At 57.5% G+C, this 21,563-nt stretch overlaps 1 long non-coding RNA gene across 3 annotated transcripts; it reads left to right on the forward strand.

Moving 5' to 3' along the window:
• Positions 1 to 977: 977 nt before the first annotated feature.
• LOC104857955 lies at positions 978 to 15,549 on the forward strand. 3 transcript variants are annotated; one of them, XR_004516976.1, is made up of 7 exons: positions 978 to 1,802; positions 3,104 to 4,018; positions 4,618 to 4,878; positions 5,254 to 5,332; positions 11,925 to 11,970; positions 12,482 to 13,834; positions 14,633 to 15,549. It is a non-coding gene; the product is annotated as an uncharacterized LOC104857955 (long non-coding RNA). The 3 variants fall into 3 exon arrangements; XR_004516978.1 differs by having other exon boundaries at positions 978 to 1,570; XR_004516977.1 differs by lacking the exon at positions 5,254 to 5,332.
• The last annotated feature ends 6,014 nt before the right edge of the window (positions 15,550 to 21,563 follow it).

Consider the following 21,563-nt stretch of genomic DNA (forward strand, 5'->3'; position numbering starts at 1 on the left):
AGCCAATGCCCTTGCCTTCTTGGCTTCATTTTTACATCTGTAGAGTGGGTCTCCCTCCTTCAACAAGGCCCTAGCAAGGAGCCTAATACAATTCTTCCAGCTCCCACACACCCCAGTAAAATGAACCCCTGGGCTGGAGGGCAGGGGGGCCACGGCAGGCAGGGACATGTTGGCCACGGGGTCCCAGGCCCCCTGGAATTCACATCTTCCCGGAAGCTGCAGGAAGCAGCCATCTGTGCCTGCAGGGCCTCTGGATCTCAGAGGAGGGTCCCTGGGCCCTTGGGAACTGGGCGGTGTGGACAGGGGTAGGGATTGCTCTGGCCATCTGAGTTTGTTTCTTCATTTGTAATGCTAGCCTGTGACAGAGCAGGGAGGAGTGAGCAGAGGACAGAGGGACCGTTGTTACCATGCACATCCCCAGTGCCTAGCGTGTGTTGAATGAATCAGGAAGTGTAGTGCTCGGCACCGTGACAGGCACAGAATCGGAGCTCAGTAGTAGCTGCTCTGTGTGCCTGCTGCCCTGGGTGCTTTCTGACAGAAGCATTCAATGCTCAGGGGTCTGAACCACACCCAGCCCTGGCCCTTCCAGGGCAGCTGCACAGGAAGGGCCGACTGCCCGAGTCACGACACCCGTCATCTCCAATGTGTGCCGACCAGGCTCTGCACGCTGTCTCCTCAGAGGAAGTGGGGCTCTGGGTGTCTGCGAGGGGTCACCGCACCAGCCCGCCCTGCCTCGGGTGGGGCACCTCACTGCCTCCCAGCTCAGCTCCCTGCAGCGCCAGCCTGCCTGGCCTCCCACCTCCCAGTCCTGACAGGATGGAAGGCTGCGGCCAGGAGGCCCTTTGTGTGTCCCTCCCTCCGGTCCTCCCTTCTCGCCCTCACCACCTTCCCCAGAGGGCCGCTGTTGTGTAGGACTCTGCTGCCCGCCCAGTCCTGGCCTCCAGCTGGCCCAGCTGAGATCTGAGACAAAGGTCAGATTTCTGTCCCAGCTCCTTACCAGCTGCCGGGCAGCACTGTCCAGCTTTCATTCACCAAGAGCCTAGAGCGTCCTGTGAGCAAGATCAGCAGGTGACCTGTGGGCTGTGGGGCTGCAGGGCCTCAGTCTAGGGCCCCTGGATGGTGGGGTCAGAACAGAGCAGATGCCACCAGGGAGCTGGCAGTGCCACCAGCTGAGCCACCTCTGGGAGAGGCCACTGAGCCCAACCGCCAGAGCGGAGGTGTGGGGGACAGGCTGGCTAGGTGCTGGAGCTTAGTGCCCACCGTGTGCTGAGCCGGGGGGAGCCCTAAGGACGGCCAGGGAGGCCAGGCTCCGGGCGGTGCCAGGAAGCACTCAGCAAGGGGTGCTGGAGCTGGCAGAGAGTACAGAAAGGGCCTTTGGGAGGAAGGACGGCTTTGGGGGAGACTAGAGGTCAGGAGGGATGGGCATGTTGGGGTGTGGGTAGCCGGGCCAGCAGGGCAGACTTTGTAATGAGGAGGCGGGGAAGTGGGGTGCACTGCTGTCCTGGCCTGCAGGGGGAGGGGCTTCCCGGAGCACCTGGTGAGAAAACCAGGAACGTTCAGGCAAATCGGGGTGAGTCTGTCTCTCTTTCCAGAAGCAAATGAGTTCTGACAGAAATCAGGACCTGGAGAGGGCCAGGGATTGGGCTCAGTGGCTCTACCAAAACAAAAGAAAGAAAGAAAGAGAGAAACTGCCTAAGAAATAAGGAGCCGGAGCCGGCCCAGGTCACAGAAGTTTGTGAGGGAAGAAGAGCAAGCGCGTTTTACAGACTAGCCCACCTGCTCCCTCCGTTCTCGTGAGGAAGGTAGGGTCAGCACAGGGAGACACCGTTCTAAGTCTCTCGTCATGTAAGTGGCAGGCCTGGCCCCTCTAGGCGGTGTGTTCTGTTTCAGAGCGAGTTCTGGAACCATGGAGGCGCCTGTCCAGTGGTGAGGTTTTGAAAGGACAGTGGGGAACTGGCCCCAAAGCAGGGCTGCCTGCATCTCTCCGAGGTTGGGCCTCAGAGTCTCCAGGAAGACGGGGCCGCCCTGTGATCCTTGCTTTCTCTGGCCGTGGCAGTGGACAGTTCCTGCATTATTTATGCCCCACTGTCCATGCCAGGTTCTGGCCAGAGCAGGCTGCAGTGAGCAACATGGGGTCGATGAGGGCCCTGGCCTGGCCACACTGTGGTCATTCCCAGTGCAGGGTGGCAGTGTCCAGGCCATCGGTGCAGGGCACTGACAGGGAGGCCACCCCTCACGGAGCAGGTGATATGAACTGCCACACTCCAAGGTCAGCAAGAGCTGGTCCAGGTCTGGTTCACCCCTGACGAGTGCAGGCCACCTGGGGACAGACATGGAAGTGTCCATGGGCTGACAGGCCCAGACACAGCAGGTGGGGAAGACCAGGTGGTGGGAAGGCCAGCCAGGGCTCAAGGGCCTGGCAGCCGTGTGGCAGGAAGCACACATGTCTGGTCAGAGGGCACAAGTGTTTGGACAGGTGTCCCAGGCTGATGACAGGAGTCTGGCAGGGAAGCCAGATCCTGTGCCCAAATCTGTGGCAAGGTTGGGCCTACAGATGTCCAGGTGGTCTGCCTGGAGAGGCTGCCCAAGAGCCCACTGGCCTTAGGAGGCGGGATCCTGGGTCAGTGTCGGGCCTCAGCCAGGGCGGTGGGTGGAAATGCTGAAGGAGGTATCTCGGCCATTGTTGAAAAGTGGAGCAGGACAGTTGTGGGAGGAACAGGCTGGGCGGGACTTCCTGCTTCCCCCTTAGTGACTACAAGGCTTTCAAAGCAAGGATGCCTGCCACGAGTGCCACATGGGGAGAGCCCACGCCTCTCTGTGTGGCTGTGGGGTGCAGCAGGAACATAAGAGCTGGGTCCTGCGCATGAACCTCGCGGGAGGAACCTGGGAGAAGGAGACAGAGTCATTTCCTATGGGGATAGAATTTCTTTTAGGGGAGTAAAGACCATTTGGAAAAGTGGTGGTAATTGTACAACACTGTGCATGCAATTAATGCCATCAAATTGTACACTTGAAATACTTAAGACAACAAATTGTTTTATACATCTATGTAAAAGAGAGACATGTTTACATATAGCATATATTTATATCTGTGTAAAAAAAGAAAAGAAAATGAAAGTCATGGAGACCAAGGAAAGCTGCAGACGAAGGAGATGAGGAAAGCAGAGGTCGATGCGGTGACAGACTGGAGCCTGGGGCAGAGAGGAGCGTTTACTGTCCGCTGAGGAGAAGCTGGTGAGGCCTGGGTCACGGCTGGCGTTACGTTCAAAGTGTCTTTCCAGTGCTCGTCTCTTCCCTTTGACAAACACGCCGAGGTTATGTAAGATGCTCACATTAGCAGGAGGCGGGTGAGGGAGCCGTGGGAACGCCGTGTTCTCTGTCCCATTTGTGTAACTCTAACACGCAGAGGAGGCAGGGCCGCCAGGGACGGCTGGGTCAGCCTTGGCATCGGCCCTCGGCTCCCTCCAGGGAAGGCTGCATGGCCTGGGGGTGGCGCTCCGTTGGCAGGAAGACAGAGGCCTGTAGTGGGGTCACGCGGGAACAGCTCCCAGCAGCAGTGGGTCCGGGGGGCGGGCTCTGGGCTCCCTCAGTTCAGGGACTCTGCTTCAGCTTCCTGGCTGCCTCCAGCCTGCCGGAGAGCCTGCCAGCTTCTCCCTACCAGCTGCCCAAGGTGCGGCCTCACACAGGGTTACCCCACTGCACTTGCTGTCATGCCTGTGTCTAGCTGTCTCCCCAAGCCCCATGCGGTCAAAGGTGGGGCTTTTCCGAGGTGGCTGGATCTGCAGTGTGTGATGCTGGGATGAAGAATGTGTGATCTAAATCAGTCCACTGATGGGTTTGGCACCGCCCTAACCCTGGCAGCCTAGAGAGAGTACAAAAGGGGCTGAAGGAGGTCCCTTGCTCGGTTACTTGTTTTGCTCTCTTCCGCCTGCCATGAACTGTTTCTCCTCTTCAATGCCCTCTGTCACGCCACCCTGCCTTGGCACTAGCCAGTTACAGCCTGAAACCTCTACCAACTGTGAGTCGAAATAAACCTTTCCTTCTTTGGCTTTGGGTGTTGGTATTTTGTCTCAGTAATGAGAAAACTAAGACACGTGCGTTCAGTTTTTCAAGGCTCAGGCCCAACTCCACCCATGGAGCTCTCTTGATGGCCATGGCCGGTGCCTCACTGGAGTGGGCCCCTGCTTCTGTGCAGAGCTGCCTCAGGGCATGGCATGAGGAACACCTTGTGAAGGAGGGAGGAAGGTCGGGACGTGGGTGGGACAGTCAGAAAATGCTGCCAGCCCAGCCCAGCAGGCAACGAGTGTCCTGTCCTCCCAAGCCTTCCTTGGGAAGCAGGAAGAAGCCATGGCCTGGGCTAGCGGTGCCCGCTCACTCTGAACCTGGGGCAGGTTCCTGTGCTCAAGAGGGAAGAGTCCTCCAGGGTAGGGCTGCCTGGGCATAGCTGTGGGACCCCGGACACAGAGAACAGTCTGCTACAGCCACCAGCCTGGCCTGGGCAGGCCTGAGCAGCCTGTATTTCAGGGGTGGAGGTGGAGGTGGAATTGGCCTTTCCCACTGGGCCAGGGATTGGACAGAACAAGAAGCAGTCAGGACCCTTGGTTCTCCTCATCCCAGGCTCTTCCCCTTCCCGGACACACTGGTCTCCACCTCTACCACTCCATGCATGGACTCTCTGCCAGCACTGTGGGCCTGCACACAGGGAGGTCAGTGTCTGAGATAGCAGAGCACTGGTCACTGCAAGCTCCTACAGCGATGTGGACAGGGACAGGGAGGGACAGACGGGAAGTGCACCTCCAGTGAGTGCCCACTGTGTACCAGGCCTGGGGCCAGACTCTTGGAAGGCAAGTGTCCTTGAATCTCACTGCCAGCTGCAAGGTAAGTGCAGCACCCACTTTATCAATTGGGAGCCTGAGGGTGGCTATGGGAGGACCCTCCTACATGCGAACAGACCAGGCGGCACATGCTTGTGTCTTAGCCTCAGGAATCTGTCTCCTCCCTTGGGGCTGCGGTGGGGTGGATCTAACTCCCAAGCAGCTAGGGTTAATATCCAAGCTGAGGGACATTCAGAGCGCCCAGGAGTGCCGCGTGGGTGGACAAAGGGCATATTTGGTGGTGTCATTTGGCGCATGTGTTTGCGAGGCAAAGTTCTTATGGACAGAGGGCAGGGCTTGGTCAGGAGGAGGTGAACAGTATGTCCTGCTTGGGCCTGGGGACACAGCCCTGGAGCACTGCCCTGCCTTCCCTCTCCAGGTCCGCCGCCAGGCTGTGGGTCCCTTGGTTGCTGTCTTGTCCTTGGAGAGGCCACACACACCTGGGAGGAGTCCCGGAGGTAGACTCTGCTCTGTCCTCTGCCCCTGACCTGTCTGTCCCTCAGTGGACTCTTCCAGTCACACCCGCACAGCATCCTGGCGACACTCCTCACCCCCTGGCATCACCACACAGCAGCCCCAGGAGGGTCCCCTTGGGTCAGGTCTGGGAAGTCTCCACATCCTGGGTCCCTAGAAGGAGGTGCGTGTGAGTTCAGGGCTGTGCTTGCTCTGGAGCCCTGGGCCTTCAGAAGGGAGTTGCAGCCCGGGTGTCCTAACTGGAGCCCAGGCCACTGAGGACACGCCTGCTTGCTGCAGAGCTGCCCCTGTGAGCGGCACGGGCCCATGATGCCTGTTGGTTGGCTTAGGTGCTTGCCCCACTCCTGCAGGCCAGAGAGGATGGTGTGGCCTGAACACCCTGGGGCTAGAGGTTGTTGGGTATTGTCCTGCCAACTTCCCAGAAATCCCAGAGAGCTGAAGACCAGCTTGCTCTGTGAGGTGGGGCCTAGCAGGACTTGAGGGCTGCCCTGAGCCCTCCCTGGGCCATCTGAGGAAGGTGGGAGGCCACGAGGGGACTGCCAGCACGGAGCACTTGGTGATGCCTGGCCCTCCTTGCCATGCTGCGTTCTGTGCTGCTCCAGAGACCCACCTTGGGTGATTTTGCCCTGTGCTCCCTCTGAGGAGGGCCTGGAAGGCACGAGCTGGGGACTCTGAGCATCAGCTCTGTCACTGCCTGACAGCAAGTGGAGCTCAAGGTGGCAAAGTCACCAGTGCAAAAACTGCTGGGCCATGTGATGGGAACAGAGGTCTGGCAGGCTTCCGGGGAAGGGGCTGGCCGGCTCTGGAGGACTGATAACCACCACACCAGGGTCCACGTTTTTATCTTAAGTATGGAAAAGAGGAAGGGTTCAGGCATGGCTCAGTGGCAGAGTGTTTGCCTATCGTGCCAGAGCTGGGGTTCCTTCCTGGGCATTGCAAAATGAAAGTATAACATGAAGGAGCTGTCAGGCCAAGCAGCACCCTGGCAGAAGGAACAGACTCTGCAGAAATGCAGAGGTGGGGACTGTGCTGGGTGGAGAAGAACGGGGAGGGGGCACGGTGGTACACACCTGTAATTACAGAGCTTGGGAGGCTGAGGCAGGAGGATCACCATGAGCTCGAGGCCAGCCTGAACTACATCGCAAGACCCTGTCTCAAAAAACCAAAAATAAACAGAGAAATAAATAACCATAACAAAGAAAACTCAAGTAGCAGCAGAAGCAGAACAGAAGCATGCTCTGTGAAGTAGTGATTCCGGCAAGCTGGCCCAAGCAGACCTCTTAAGACTGGACACGCCCAGCTGCAGATGGACAGCTCCACGGACCTCGGTGCTGGACCCAAACACAGAACGGAGCAAGAGAATTCTGCTGTTGGACCAATCGTGCCTTCTTCAGGCTGACAGCGCAGGGGCTGGGCTGCAGCTGGCTCTGCCACCCGCATGGAGGAGCCAGAGCAGTTAATTTCAGTGGCCTTTGGGAGGAGATACGGACGCTATGGGGATGACTAAGCTAACTCCAGGGACAGGGAGGACAGCGCATCCCAGGGACGGCAGCCCTGCTGAGTTTCTCAGGAAGCTCCGTGGTGCCGATTCGGGCACAGGCCTCGCCCCTCAGTAGCGCAAGGTCCCGCCCGGCCTGCCCAATTTTCTAGTCTCCTTGCATAGCCTCGCAGTGGCCGGACCTCAGTTCTGCACCCTCGTAAGCCTCCAGGAGAAGCTAACCCTCTCTACACTCAGCGTCCCGCACCGTGCAGGCTCTGAGCACAAGCGGAAGCAGCCAGTCCATCCTCTGAGGGCCCAGTAGCCATGAGGCGGGGGGTGGGGGGGTGCCTCCAGGTGGCGTCTTTGTCTCTAGCCTGTCGGGTACACAGACATGCTCAAGCCTGGGCGGGAGAGGCGGCATGGGGGACCATTCTGCAAGGGTGCTGGGGGCCTGCGCATCAGCCTGCAGGGAGATCCCTTTTGTCCACAGAGCAGGAGTGTGCCAGAGTCGACGGTCCTGTTTCCTGAAGCTTGTGTATCACGCTGAGGTCAGATCCACATGCTGGCCAGCGGCCTGCAGGGCCTGTCTTAGGCTGGGTGCCCGGCAGTGGCTGGAGAAGGGTGGACAGGAGGTGGAGGAGCCAGCCTGCCCTGTGTCTCTCCAGGCTAAGCTGGTGAAAGGGGGCCTCACCTTACAAGCTGAGGAGGGTCAGCTGCCAGCTCAGGCCCAGGCCCAGGCCCTGTCCTGCTGAGGCAGGATGCTAGGAACGCTACCTCGGAGAAGTTCTTCTGGAAGGAGTAGGAAACTCCACCAAGCTTCCCCGAGTCTGAGGCACAGATGGAACAGGAAGAAGCCACGTGGAGGGAGGAGAAACATAGGTGTGTGGGCTGTAAGCCAAGAGAGTTCCGCCCGCCGCACTGGCTGGGCACCTCCAGAGCACTTACCGTCAGGTGGCACCTTCACTGCCAGCTCCGAGGTTAGGAAGCAAGGCCAGAGAGGGTCATGGCCTGGGGGGACCAGTGTCTGGGCCTGGGCCTTCCCTGGGCTAAGGGAGCGTGCCCAGGAGAGACACCGAGCTGAGACAAAGTGGGGCTGACTGGAGGCCTGCGAAGTCAGACCAGGGAGTTCGTGTGGGGCGATGGTGAACGTCCACATTACCTGAGCGCCAGGACAGGCCTTCTCACCAAGAGCCTCTCCCTCTTGCTGTGGGCTCTGGCTCTACTTCTGGGGGCCGTGAGGGCGCAGTTGGTCCAGGGCATGAGCAGAGTGCTGGGGCTTCACTCTGGGCTCCAACACATGGTAACTGGCTGTCTTTGAGAAGCTCGCTGAAGCTCCTGGCCCTCAGTTTCTTCATCACAGATCTAATAATACGCTGCCAGTTGCTGCAGGATTAGCAGTCCTGTATGCAAAGTGCTGGACATTCAAGCTCAGCAACAAGGAGCTATTACTGTGTGGCAGCTGCTGGCTGCTTCGTCCCCCTCTGCGGTCCAGGCTTTCATCCCCTCCAGGGGCTGTGCCACCTTCGCTAGTGCCGCAGGACAGAGGGGGGTCGCCCAGGGGTTCTGGCAGGTCCTCCTGTCTGGAGAGGCCCTGGACACAGGGAGCCCCTGACCCTGCCTCCCACAGCCTACCCAGCCATGAGAGGAGCCCAGGGCCGCTGGCCCCTGCAGTGCTGCCTCCCCAGGGGCAATTAGCTGTGTCCTGCATCCATTTGTAATGAAATGGAAATGTTTTGATTTCTCTGGGAAGCTGGATTTTCCCCCAAATCCTTGCTACTTTCATCCCTGGACATGAAACAGCCCATTCTAATCTCACAGTGGGGCGGGGGCTTTGATCAGGGAGGGAGCCGGTGGTCCTTGCCCGGTGCTAATGGCTCCATGCATTATTGAAGAGCCGTTTCCAGAGCAGTCGTATCAGGGAGACGTGGGGGCTGTGGGCTCCACGTCAGCGGCTTCTCCCCTTCCTCGGGATGCAGCGCTGCAGATCAGGCTCCTGGTGCAGAGGTCGCTGGAGAGCAGCCCGTGTGCAGCCAGCAAGTGAGGAGGGATGTGCACGGTGCCTTCTCTGCTCACAGTTCTTCTGACCCAGAGGCTGAGTGGTGAAGGGCTTCCTGGGCGGGGAACTCAGCGCACCATCTTCACCCGAGGCCTCGGCTGCCTGGGCTGGGTCTGGCACTCGACAGTGTTTTTGCTCTTTTCAGGTACTGAGGATGAACCTAGGGCCTCACACTGAGCGTTTCTGTCTTACTTTGAACAGGGGCTCCCTAAGGTGGCCAGGCTGAGCTTGTGTTTCTACCTTGCTGCTTCAGCCTCCTCGAGTGCTAGTACCACAGGCATTTACCGCACTGTCCCTCCCATTGCTCCAAGGAAGAATCCTCGGCTGCCTCTAGAGACCTCTCCATAGTAAGCCCCAGGGATCACCATGCCACGTTCACCTGCGACCAGCAGCCTCATCAACTACCTGGAGGTTCGCGGAGCCCAGGGCTCCCTTCCTGCAGGGCTTTGTGTGTGTGGTGTTTTTCTTGTGCCGCAGCAGCCTAAAGTGTCAGCTCTCCTCTTTGCTCCCCTTGAGCTGTGGGACTCAGCTCAGAGCCATCTCTTCTGGGAAGCCTCTCTCCACAAGTTTCCTGGAATGCGAGCTGAGCTGTCTGTGGCGTTCGCGTCCACGCCAAGGCTGAGGTCATGCCGGTGCAGGTCCAGGGCGCTGTGCATTCTGACAGCTTCTCATTCTGATTGCTCAGGGCCCTGGATGTTAAATGCTCCTTAGTCTTGCTTTCCAAGGCCTTGACAGAAAGCGCTCCATAAATATTTGCTGAATGAATCGATGTACAAAGTGCCCTGGGCTCCAAAGTCACCCCAGATCTCAGGGCTGCGGCAGCTCCCCTGCCCCGGTGCCGGGACTGAAGCTAGGGCCTGTGCCGTGCTAAACGTGTGCCGTGCTCATGGCCCTCTTCACCGAGGGCCCGGCACTGGAAGCAGCCTACTGAGTTTTCCTGAGCCACACTGTGGCAACCCTCGGGGCCTGGATGCCTTCACAGACAATCTCCTTCATCCCTGCCAGCGCTTCACACACCTGCCCTGTAAGAAGCCAGGAACCCCCCTGCCACACAAGAAACTGCCTCCCGCAGGACTTGGGTCTCCACACATCCTCGTCCAGAGCGAGCGCATTTGAGAGCTCAGTCTTTTCAGTTTACCAACCCACGCTGCAGGTTAAGCCTCCTACTTGAAGGAACTGCGAAGCGCTCCAAATACTTGCCGCAGTTATGCATTGGAGTCGATCCCCTTCATCAACTGGAAGAATTGCATTCTAAGCCCAGTCCCGTCGCTACCTCCATAGTGGGACGCCCGGTAAAACCCCTGTGTTCCCAGCCATCCACTGAGCCTGCTCTCCAGGGTCAGCCAGACTCTGGCGGGGGATAAACAGTCATTTGGGGGTGGAGTACTTGGGCCGGCTGTACAGTGGGACCCACGGAGCAAGTCCAGGCTCCCTTCCCTGGCAATCGAGACCTGTTCTGTTCTCCCTCCAGCCTTGGTTCTCACTCCTAGAAGCCCACACCTCCAGGAAGCCTGCACCCCAGAGCACGCAGCACCAGGCTGGTGCAGCCACAGAGTGCCGAGAGGCCTACCAAAGACGCCCACCAGTTAGACATAAGGATGCTGCCCTGACTCAGGCTGAGCTCAGACGCCCCAACTGGTACCCGATGCTGCGCTTGCCAGGTTATGGCCGGTGGAATGGCAGAGGCTTTTTAGCCACATCGTTTTCACTTCTTTGACAAATGTGCAAGGCTCTGGGTGGTGCAGGCCCAGCATGGGAAACACACACACACACTGACACACACACTCATCTCTGCCTGGCAACAATAGGAAACGCAGCTTCACCCGGACTGTCACAGCAGTTGAGCTTCCCCATGTGACAATGAGAGGGGGTCTGATTCCACCCGGCGCTCCGGGGACAGCTGCTAAGCTGGAATGCACGGTTTCCCTAAAGTCTAAGTTCTGAGTCCGGGAGTGAAAGGGGAACCAACATCAGGCTCTGGCCGTGGCTCGGACCGGCTCCTGGGCTTCCCTCTGGCACCCGTCGCCGGCTGTGGTCAGGACAGCAGCTGAGATCAGCCCGGGCGCGCCTGCCAAGGGCCTCACGGGAAAACCTCTCTGCTCTCTGCAGCTGTCTAGAAGAAAGCTGAGGGACACGGAGCCCGGTGACGGATGGGGCTGTGTGTTCTTCCCCTCGCTGCTGCGCATTTTCCAGTCAGAAAGCAGGGCTTATCTCTCCTTTTTAATTGATTTCAATGAGCTTAGCTAGGCTAGGTCAGACCTCGGCTCCTGTGTGGTCTCCCGTGAGCAGTACCAGGAGCAGTCCGAGTGTCGATGGGAGGCGCTGGCTGGGAGAAGCTGCAGAGGCCTGGAGACTGTGTCCTTGTGGGAGTCCTTGTCCCTCCACGGCTTCAGGGGTGGTGTGGGCATGGGCTCCTGTCACCTCTGGTCTGAGGGGCTGAGGCACGCAGATGTGTAGCTGCAGTCGTGGCCTGGAGGACCCTCATCCGCTACAAGGCTTTGGATTAGTACTAGTTTAACATTACTGTGCAAAATACACAAAGCAGTTCTTTTAAGACAGGCTTACTTTGGCTCACCACCTGGGAGGTTCCAGCCCCGGGTTGGGTGGTCCCATTCTTTGGGCCTCCGGTGAAGGCGGAGCAAACTGAGTCTACCAGGAGCTGAGTGTGGGACAGGACCAGCTGCCCACAATCCCCAGGGAAGGCAGGCCCAGTGTCCTGAGGACCTTCCTCGGGCCCCACTAAATGCTTTCACCGCTTGCCAGCAGGATCCCTAGGGAACAGGCCTCTAGCTTACGGGTCTTTGGGGATCCAGCCAGCCTGCTTCTCCGTGCTCACCCACCTCCTGTAGCTCGTCCCCTGGGCTTCACTTCCTCTGAAAACCCCTCCTCACCTTCCTCCTGCCCAGACCAATGGCCCAGCTTATCTGGTTTTCAGCCCTGTCCTGTCTTATTTAGAAGAGTCAGGGAAGAAAAAGCCGGTTGGGTACCCAGCACAGTGTTTAAAGCAGTGAACACTTGGTATTGTTTCTTTTCCACCCAGCTTGCATCCGAGATGACCGGATCCAGAGATGTCAGCAAAATAACTGGTAAGAGGAGGCCGGCAGGATGTTCTCCCGGAGGGGCTGGGTGACTGTTCCGGCCTCAGGATGAGACATGTATTATAAATGCCCTATCCGTTTTTCTGGGGAAAGGGGTGACTTTGGTCAGAGGAGTGGTTGTCAAGATTAGTTTCTAGAGAAAAACATCAGAGCGAATTACAAAGGCCAGAGACAGTGCTTCTATCCCAGAGTATGACTTCATTGTTGTAGAATGGGCCTGGAATGTGGTAGAAGTCAGCGACTTTAACATGGAACCACGGAGAGGGCTTTATCTCACAAAGCAGAGCCCTCTTGTGAGTCCTATCTATTCTGCCTCTGACGGTCTCCTCTGCACCTCTTCCTGTGGCCACCAGTTAATTCCCGCACAAATCCAGGGCCCCCGTAGGCCTAGGGAGGCCTCTGTCTCTGTGTGTTTCTTTGCCCCTGTGTCTTTCCTGTCTTTTAATGAGGAGAGTTGGTTCAATCTCACATTAAATTTGTGCCCGTTATTTTCTCATAGAGACACAAAGGCTGGTTTTCCAAAGTGTACACCTGCTTCCCACCGGATATCACAGCCTCTAATCCTCACATACACAGAAAAATGCTGCCAAACTCAGATTCACTGAAGCACAAATATCCACAAACATGCTGTCAAGACCTCTGAGTGGGCAGAAGTTTTACCCCAAGATAACAAATAAACACGCCTTCGTTTTGAAAATGCTGTAGAGGACATGAGATTCTTGGGCCAGAAAGAAAGGGCAGTTTAGTATTCACAGCAAGAACAGTAGCCAGAGTATCGGCGTTTTGGTGCCAAATCTCTCAGCACAGTGTCCACGGGGTCACGTCAAGGGCGTAGATGACACCTTGCTTCCGTGACAGGGAAGAGACTGAGCAGGAGCCCTGGATTCCTGCTACACATCGTTTTCACAGCCTGTTCTTTCAGGAGGGAGACACTAACCGTGCCTAGCAAAGCTGTTCCTTACACAGCTGGGAAGATAATCCAGAACACGGACAGCCACGCCACACTGTGCAAGCTGGGCAGAAACCCCAGCGCTCCGTGCAGAGTTATCTGCTGACATTCAGGTTCCCTGCCGTGCATCTGGATGTCTGCACACTCGTGGACAGGGACAGGGGCTGGGCTTTGCCCTCCCTGTGGGAACTGGTTACACCTCCAGCCACACTGCAGCTTCACCTCAGGGTGACCCTTTGAGTCTGAAAACCTGATCCCTTCCCTTCTGTGCTCACAGCTTCTGCTCCCAGGACAAAGCTTCGTCTTTCTGGCAAGGCTCTGGCCCCTGTGGCCCGCTTTCCACTTCTCCCAGCCCAGCACTCGGCTCCCGTCGCCGCTGAACGACGGTGTGCACAGTCCTGTCTCGCGACTCCCACATTTGTCCCTCAGGTGCAGCCCCTGTCTCGGCCTGAGATGTTTCGGGGAGAAGCTGTCCTCTGCCCTGGCTCTCTGCAGTTTGTGTTTGCGCTGTTTCTCTGAGATGTGAGAGAAAGGTCACCCCTGGCTCCATGGCCTTTCTCCTCAGCCCAGGCCTTTGTCTGACTTGTTTTGCATCCCTGTGGAGTGAGGCAGAGGCCAGGACAGGGGCCAGCGCTTGACAGAGAGGACTGTGGCCAGACCAGTGACGGGACTGCAGCGAGACCTACTGCCTAATTTGCGGGGCTCGGCGAAAATGAAGACGCGGGATCGGGATCCCTGGTATGGACATTGAGAATTAGAAAGCAGAGGCCCTTCCAAGCGGAGACCGTGGGTCCAGGCTAACTTGAGGCAACTTCACAGCCCTGAGGACCCTAGGAAGGCACAATCCCAGAGAGGGGGCCGAGCAGCGGCACAGAGCCGTGAGAAGCCGTGGGCTCCAGCTTGGTGAGCTCCCTCCGTCCCTGCCTCTCCTCCCTCCCTCCCTCTCTCTGTCCGTCTCCTCCTCCTCTCCTCTCTTCCTCTTTCATCCCCTTCCATTCTTCTTTCTTTCCCTTGCCCGCCTTCCTTCTTTCCCTCCGCTCTCCTCCCCTCCTTCTTCGTTTCCTCCCTCCCTTCTGGGTAGAGGAGGAGCCCAGCGCTGACATCATCTCGTTTCTTCCCTTTTTTCTGACTATGAGATCCCTTCCGCACCGGCTGGGAGGGCTAAGCTGGTATCAGGCCGTGGTTCCCTGCCCCTGAGGACCCTCCACACACCCACAGGAGACGGAACCCCGAGCCTCTCCCTTCCCACCCTGTCCTCCACCCAGACCCCTTCATCCCTCAGTTCTTCCCCTGCAAGGCTTTAGAATGCATCCTGACTGGTTAGTGCGGACGTGAGGAGCAGGGAACCGTGTTGACGCGGAGCCAGTCCTTTGATTACACGCGGCTGCACTACTAGGAGGAAACCAACTGTTTCTATTTGTCGTTCTGGTGATTCGAAGACCCAAACATGCCCAGGCCTTCATTTCGGGGTGTGCTAACTTTGGGCCATATTCACTTCCTGCTACGAAAAACGACACTGTCAGTATCCACTGTGCTCAGCACTCCTGGTTTTGTTGCCTGTTTTTAGTGGTTTGTGCAGACCCTGCTCTGAGCTGCTTTGTCAGCTTCACGGGGTCCCCACCACCACCTGCTTTGCAAAGGGAGATGGTTTCTGCCCCCAGTTCTGCTCAGTCTGAGCTCATGTCCTGTCTTATTTTGCAGGACAAGGTTCTTTAACTTTCCCAGGCACACTGCCAAGTGCTCTCACGTCACCTGCGTGACGGCACCTGTAAGCCACGACTCCTTGGCTTTGCCCAGTTAAGTCAGCACGGCTTTGGTGCACCGTGACGATGTCGGCACAGCCACGTGGGTCCCCAGGAAGGGGATGTGCTTCCGGGACACTAAACCCGCGCCAGGAAAGAAGGAAGACGGGAACTCTGGGTCCGAGGCTCTCCTGCTGGCTTGCCTAGGACAAAATCACAGCATTTCCATTGGACATGTGCTCGCCATTGTACAATCTCACGATGCTCCGTTCCACCACATGGAATGAAGGCTCCAATGGGCTGAGCGGAAGAGCTGGTTCTCCAGGCAGAGAGAGGCGGGAGAAGCGGAAAGAAAGGGCAGAAAGCAGGCTGGTCCTTCCGGCTGCTTCCCTCATACGGTGGGCACAGGGCCACAGAACAACAGGAAAACATCGCAGTGTTAACCGATCGGCTATCCAGTTATTCCAAGTTCCTTCGCCCGTAAGGGTCAGCGAGAGGGAGCTTCATTAGCATGCTGGCTGAAACTGGCCTGTTCAGGAAGACCTGGCTGCTGGCTCTGACCTGGGCTTCTCGGAGGCAGCTTTGTTTCACCGGTGATGGGAAACTAGTGGGAGCGGCTTCACTTTGGCTTTCAGCCTCGTCCATTGATCTCCTGTAATATTTATCCAACACAACACTCACTCGTTTCCTCCGAGGCTGCTGCCCTTTACTCTGTCTGGTACATATTTGGGCAATGACTTTCCAGTGTTTTCTCCTTCCTAGCTTCCCCCTCTTCTGCCTTTTCTCTCATTTGAAGAAGAACCACACTCTCCTCCATATCTTTAAAATACTGAATCTTGCCAGGCATGGTGGTGCACGCCTGTAATCCCAGCACTCAGGAGGCTGAGGCAGGAGGATTGCTGTGAGTTAGAGACCAGCCTGAGCTACATAGTGAGTTCCTGGTCAGTCTCAACTACAGTGAGACCCTGCCTCAACACCCCCCTCCAAATCACTGAGTCTGTGATCATTATGCAAAGACCCAAAGTCGTTTTCTGGGTCCCTGGCAGCCCCCCTGGCTGAATTTCCTCTGAGGACCCCAACTGCGTCAGTACCACTATTTCTTTGTCCTCCAGGTTTTTCTCTTTTGCAAATTACTTTTTCATGTTGGGGCAGGGGATTGGGGTGGTTGGTCTAGATGCAGAATTGAAAGCTCAAGTCCCTTTCAGAACCTGCCAGTGGGTATAGATTTTGGATCCCTGCCCTTTCCCAGTTGGCTGACTTAGATACACTCCAAAAGCCACGACCTTATCGCTGGCTTCCGAGATTTCATCACCTATTTAGGCCCCTGCCTTCCAGCAAAGATTCGCATCTTCCCACGGAGGCCCTTTCCCCAACACTCTTGGCTTCCTCTTTCTGGAACTCTGAGTGATGAAGGCCAGGCCCAGGAAGGCGTCTGCTCCCCTGGGCCCCTTGTGGGTTGTGAGTCCCTTGCTCGTCTCTTACCATCAGCTCCATACACGGTGGCCCCCAACCCTTCCTGATGAAGCTATGATCCAAGATCCTGAAACCACAAACATCTTCAGTCCCTCTAGAGGCTGTATTTTCTACCATACATGTCTATGATAAGGCTTAATTTATGAATTGGGTCCATTAAGAGACTAATGACAATAATAATCAAATATAATAAAAGGTATTCAAGAGCTGGATTTGATGGTGTATGCCTGAAATTCCAGCTCTTTGGGAGGCTGAGGCAGGAGGATTCCAAGTTCAAAGCCTGGCCAGGGCAGTTTTAATCACTTAGAAATAAAAAACAGAATGTCCTGGGGATGTAGCTCAGGGCAAAGCCTTGGGTTCAATCCCCTGTGCTGAAAAAAATCTTATTCAAAATTTAGAGGAGTTAGATAGCGCTTGGCCTTGGTAACTGAAACTACCCAAAGAGAAACCTCAGATAAAGGGCTTCATCTTCCCACTTTCAAGGCCTCAGCATGGTCTGTGGCTGCTCTGTCTGAAGAGGTTTCTGTGTGGGGTTTTATGCAGCCGCTGGGTGGAACAGGGATCACACTGCTCCCTCAGAAGTCTCAGGGTCTCCTGGGGAAGGCCAGGAGGGCCCCCACACTCTGGTTCGGAGGCCCCAGGAGAGCCCGGGGCAGGGCGTGGGCACAGCTGTGGCCCAGTCTCCAATATTGCTGGCCGGGTGGTGCTTAGGCAGGAAGGAGACACCCACGGGCCTGGGCACGCGGGGGGCAGGCGCTGGGAGGAGCCCTGAGGGGCCTGGTGGTCTCGAGCCCCAGAGGGGCTCCGGCTGGCCTCAGGAGGCTTTGTAGGGGGTGCAAGAGGGTGAGGACTGGAAGCGGGGCAGTGGCTGGCAAGGCTGAGAGGGCAGGAGGGCACTGGGCAGGCACCTGGGGTAACGGTGAGCTGGAACCCCACTGCAGGGGGAGCAGGCCACAGGGATGGAGGCCCGGGTGGGGCGCCGCAGCCTGAAGGCAACCTGGGACTCTGGAGCCCACGGGCAGGGCAGCTGCAGTCAGCCAATGGCCAGCCAGGCCCAGAAAAGTGTGCAATGGGACACTGTTGTCAAATCCGCCAGCCCAGAGCACCTGGGCAATCACCCTGTCCACTCACGGCCCCTGCCGCGCTCAGATGCCTTCTACCTCCCACAGGCCCCGATCTGCGCTGGCACTGCCTGCCCTGGGCCTCTCTGCACACCAGGCCGCCAGGAAGGCAGCAGGGGACCCCGGGTGTGCGAGTGGCCGCTGTGCTCCCCACTGAAGTCTGGCTTCCCCGCCCGTGGGCACCCTGACCCCACACGGGAGCCAGGCACCGGGGCTGTCAGCTGCCTGGGCTCAGGAGAGGAGAGTCTGGCAGCCCTTGGGGAACCCTGTGAAGCCAGGCAGTCTCTGGGCTCAGCCAAGCTGGCTCTCACAGTTGTAATGAGCTCGGCCCAGAAAAGGAAAAGGGAAGGAGCCTCCAGGCCCCAGGGCAGGCGAGTGTGCCAGGGCTCCCGACAGGCCCACCGCCCTCTGTGCTGTGGTGGGCGGCGGGCAGGACCTGAGATCACACCCAGGCCGGGGGAACCGTCCTCCCCACCACAGCCCACCTTCTCCACCACCCCAGAGACCCCATGGCGGGCAGCGGGATGGAGCTGTGTGGCCTCCCGGCTGGCCTGGGGGAACTGCTGGGGCACTCTGTTCTCCTGAAGTGTGAGCAGGGGTGGCCTTTGTGTTTACCAGATTCCTTGACCTCTATAGTGGCATCAGCGTCAGCGAGTCAGGCAGGAAGAAATCACTTCCACACACTCCTCGGAAGGAGGAGGAAGGGGGAGGCTGGTCTTGCCCCAGGTCACAGTAGAGCCAGCCCAGCCCCTCCCTCACCCCAGCCTCCCCTGAGGGTCCAGTGTGGAGGAGCTGGGGCGGGAAACACGGGGCGCTGCTCAGTCCCTAAGACTGACATTTCCTGGGGGCTGGGGGCCAAGGCAGTGAGGGCAGCTGGTATGAGGGTGACCGGTGAGCTTGGCGAGGTCTGGGCCTCTCCAGAGCCCCCTTGAGCGGGTACGTTGGGCTCGGGCAAGGGCAGCAGAGAACCCAGAGAACACAGCCCCGCGTCCGGCGACCCGCTCTTCATCCTGGGCTGCCTCTCTGACCTCACCTGTCCCTACGAGCTCCGTGCCCTGCCGGGCAGTTCCTCAGGTCTGCTACTCCCGGACCTGCCCCTGGGGTCTCCTAGCCCCTCCCAGGCTGTCTTCCCTGAGGGCAGGCACCCCACCCCCTCTGGCTGGTCTGTCCCAGGTGCTTGGCTGAGGGCCTGCGCAGCGCAGGTACTGGACACATTTGCGGGGTAAGTGGGCGGGCTGACCGAAAGAGCATGAATAAATGGGCCTCGAGACACAGGGCCCGACAGTGGGGCACCCGGTGTGATAGGGACGGGCACAAGAGACCCGCGGGCCTTCCCGGATGTACAGTATCCTCCTGCCCACCCAGCGTCCTCCCAGCACAATGTTGTCTGCCGTGGCCAAACAGCCCCCCCTCCGAGTGCACACGCTACTCGCTCCCGGGCCTGCTGTGACACAGCAGCCTGGTGAGAGAGGCACACGTTCTGCCCCTTTCCCGCCTCCTGGTGCAGACCTCTGCAAATCCTTGGAATCCCGGAGTGCTGTGTCTTCGTTTTTTTGAGACAGGTGTTCTGAGTTGCTGAGTTGTCAAGGCTGGACTCCAACTTCGGGTCGTCCCTCCTCCTCCAGCCTCCAGGGCAGGGCGACCACTCCCAGCCCAGTGTCTTTCGCACACTAATGAGATGGCTGGTTCCCAGGGAGCTTCAGCATGGGGCTGGTCACCAGAAGGCCCTAGCTGCTTAGAAGGTTGACCCCAACCAAGGGCCAAAGATGTCATGGATCGCCCCCCCCACGATGAAGCCCACAGATTTCACTGAGGGCACCAGGAGGGGTGAGGGGTGTGCTGACCCCAAGGCAGGAAAGCTCCGAGCCCCTCCCATGCTGGCCCAGCCCTCTCTCCGCCCGCTGTTCTTCAGAGTCCTTGTAACATCCTTTTTGATAAATGGGTAGATGGGATGCAGTGTCTTCCCAAATTCCGAGGGCCTCTCTAAAGAGGAGTCCCAGTATTGAAGACGGGTGCGTTAATTAGATGCCTTGTGGGCAGTTAGACTGGGCCAGTCCCGGAGAAGCCCAGGCTGAGGACAATAAGACACATTCACTGCAGCCAGAACTGTAAAAGGAGAGGAACTACCACACCCTTGTGCCTCTCCCCTGGGGTAAAGAGCAGTGATTGATATTCTAAATAGGTATCAATCACCTAGGTGGTGGGCCAAGGCCTTAAACCAGCCTTTCCAGGAAATGTCCCTGACCCCACCCTTACTGAACATCCTTGTACTTTTGCTTGCTGTGTGACTTGCTTCCCCATTGGACCCCCACTTAATCAATATTACCTGGGTGACTGTACTTGTAACCTTATTGGTTAGCCATGGATTTGTCCCACCTCATGCCCACCTTGTAATTTTCCATTGGGTCTTACAGTTTTGTCCCAGTTTGTACCCGCCTCACTACATGGCTTGGCTACAAAACAACTTTGAAAAGTGAGTGGTGCTCAGCCCACTTTCCTGTCCCCCTTCTGTCTCTCAATATTTTTTTCCTATGCTTAACCTCCATTGTTCTTAGAATTCATTCTTCAGTTTTAGCACAAACTCACGTTTTGGACATCTAGCCTAGCTGATTTGGGGTTTACATCTCTGCCCCCTGTATCACCAGGACCCCTGACAAGTGGCAGAGGTGCAGGTCGCAGCTGCGACTGTGATTGGCACTGGGCATAGGGGGGCAGTCTTGCGGGTGGAAGCCTCAGGGTGGGCAGCTATGCCCAGATACACCTGTCAGAATCTGGTCAGGTCAGAGCTCAGCCGGCTGGCATCTGCGAGGGCATCGTGGGTGTGGGGGGCCCCGAACCGCTGGTGTGGAAGTGTGGGGACAGCTTTTCTCTCCCACCACCTAGCCACACACCGCTCCACTGCCTCTCCCTCCTCCCTGCCCCTTATTAGCTCTCCCTTCCAACACCTTCCTCTTTGACCTTTGACCCCGTTCCTCCCTGCCCCACCCCAGGCTTGCTCAGCAGCCCCTGGGAAGTTCTCTGCTTCCCACTGTGATTTCAAGGGTGCTGATCTCTGTCAGCTGCATTAATGAATCGCAGCCCAGGAGGCGCCAAGCTTCCTAAAAATATCTGAGAATCTGCAGAGCAGGGAGGCCTGAGAAAGGCTGTGAAGGCAGGTGTGCATTCTCAGGGAGGTGGCCGGCCCTGCTGGCCCCATCCTCCGCTGCTCTGGGCCCGAGCCCAAATCCATGGGCACAGGGCCAGATGCTTGGCCAGAGCTTTGTTCTCCTGTACATCACAGCCGGGGAAACTGAGGCCGAGAGAGGAAAGGGCTACAGGCCGAGTCCCTGTACCCCTCTACAGAGCGCTCCCCTGTGGTCAGCACCCGATGGGGGGGTTCCTTAGTCTAAAGCCCTAGGGGTTTGGAGGCACTCCGAATGGGCCCTGCTCTGATGGGGCCTTGCCCCCCACCCCTGCTGGGGACGGGGTGAGGGCGCAGGGCACAGACCCTCTAGGCCATGGTGGAGTGGCCATCCCAGGGCAGGAATGGGCCCCCAGATGGAAGCTAGGCTCACCTTCCTGCACAGAGGCTCCTTAGCACCCCCTCCACTCTCCTGTGACAGCCTCTGAGGTGTCCCCTGCAGTTATAGCCTCTCTCAGAGTGGTCCCCAGAGCGACAGGTTGGCCTTGTCTGGGGCCCAGCTGAGCTGCCCAGTAGCTTGTTCATCAGACAGGAGGCCTGGCCTCCGGAGCCACTTAGCCTGGTGGGGACGAGGGAGCAGCGCTCCGGCATGGCCGAGCCAGGGTAGAAGCAGCTGCTCCCCGCCACCCCAGGGTGTTGTAGACAGCTAAGTCAGAGAGACATTAGGTAGTGGTCAGACAGGGATGGCCTCCGACTTAAACTGCCATCCATGCATCAGGAAAAAGATGAGAACCCTTTGCCTTCTAAGGCCATCTACAAGAGGCCTTGGTAAAGTATACATCACTGCCCACTAATTCAGTAAAGGACAGATTATTCTTTTTTTTTTTTTTTGGTATCGGGGATGGAACTCGGATCCTTGCGCTTGTGAGGCAGGCAGCAGAACCACTGAGCTAAATCCCCAGCCCAAGGACAGATTATCCTTAAAGACAAAGTTATTACCCAGTCAGCCTTAGACATCAGCAGAGAGCTACCAAAGGTGGGTTTTGCTCTGGAGAGCTCATGTATTAAGAGTTGCCTCCTTGGTATTTTATAATTGAGACTGGGAAGAGGCCAAGGGAGAAAACAGTTTTAGTTTGTTTTGTTTTTATTTCTTTTTCTTTTTTTTTTTTTTTTTT

Source organism: Fukomys damarensis, unplaced genomic scaffold, assembly GCF_012274545.1.
Source record: "Fukomys damarensis isolate Sample0158 unplaced genomic scaffold, DMR_v1.0_HiC HiC_scaffold_2, whole genome shotgun sequence".
Lineage (NCBI taxonomy): Eukaryota > Metazoa > Chordata > Mammalia > Rodentia > Bathyergidae > Fukomys > Fukomys damarensis.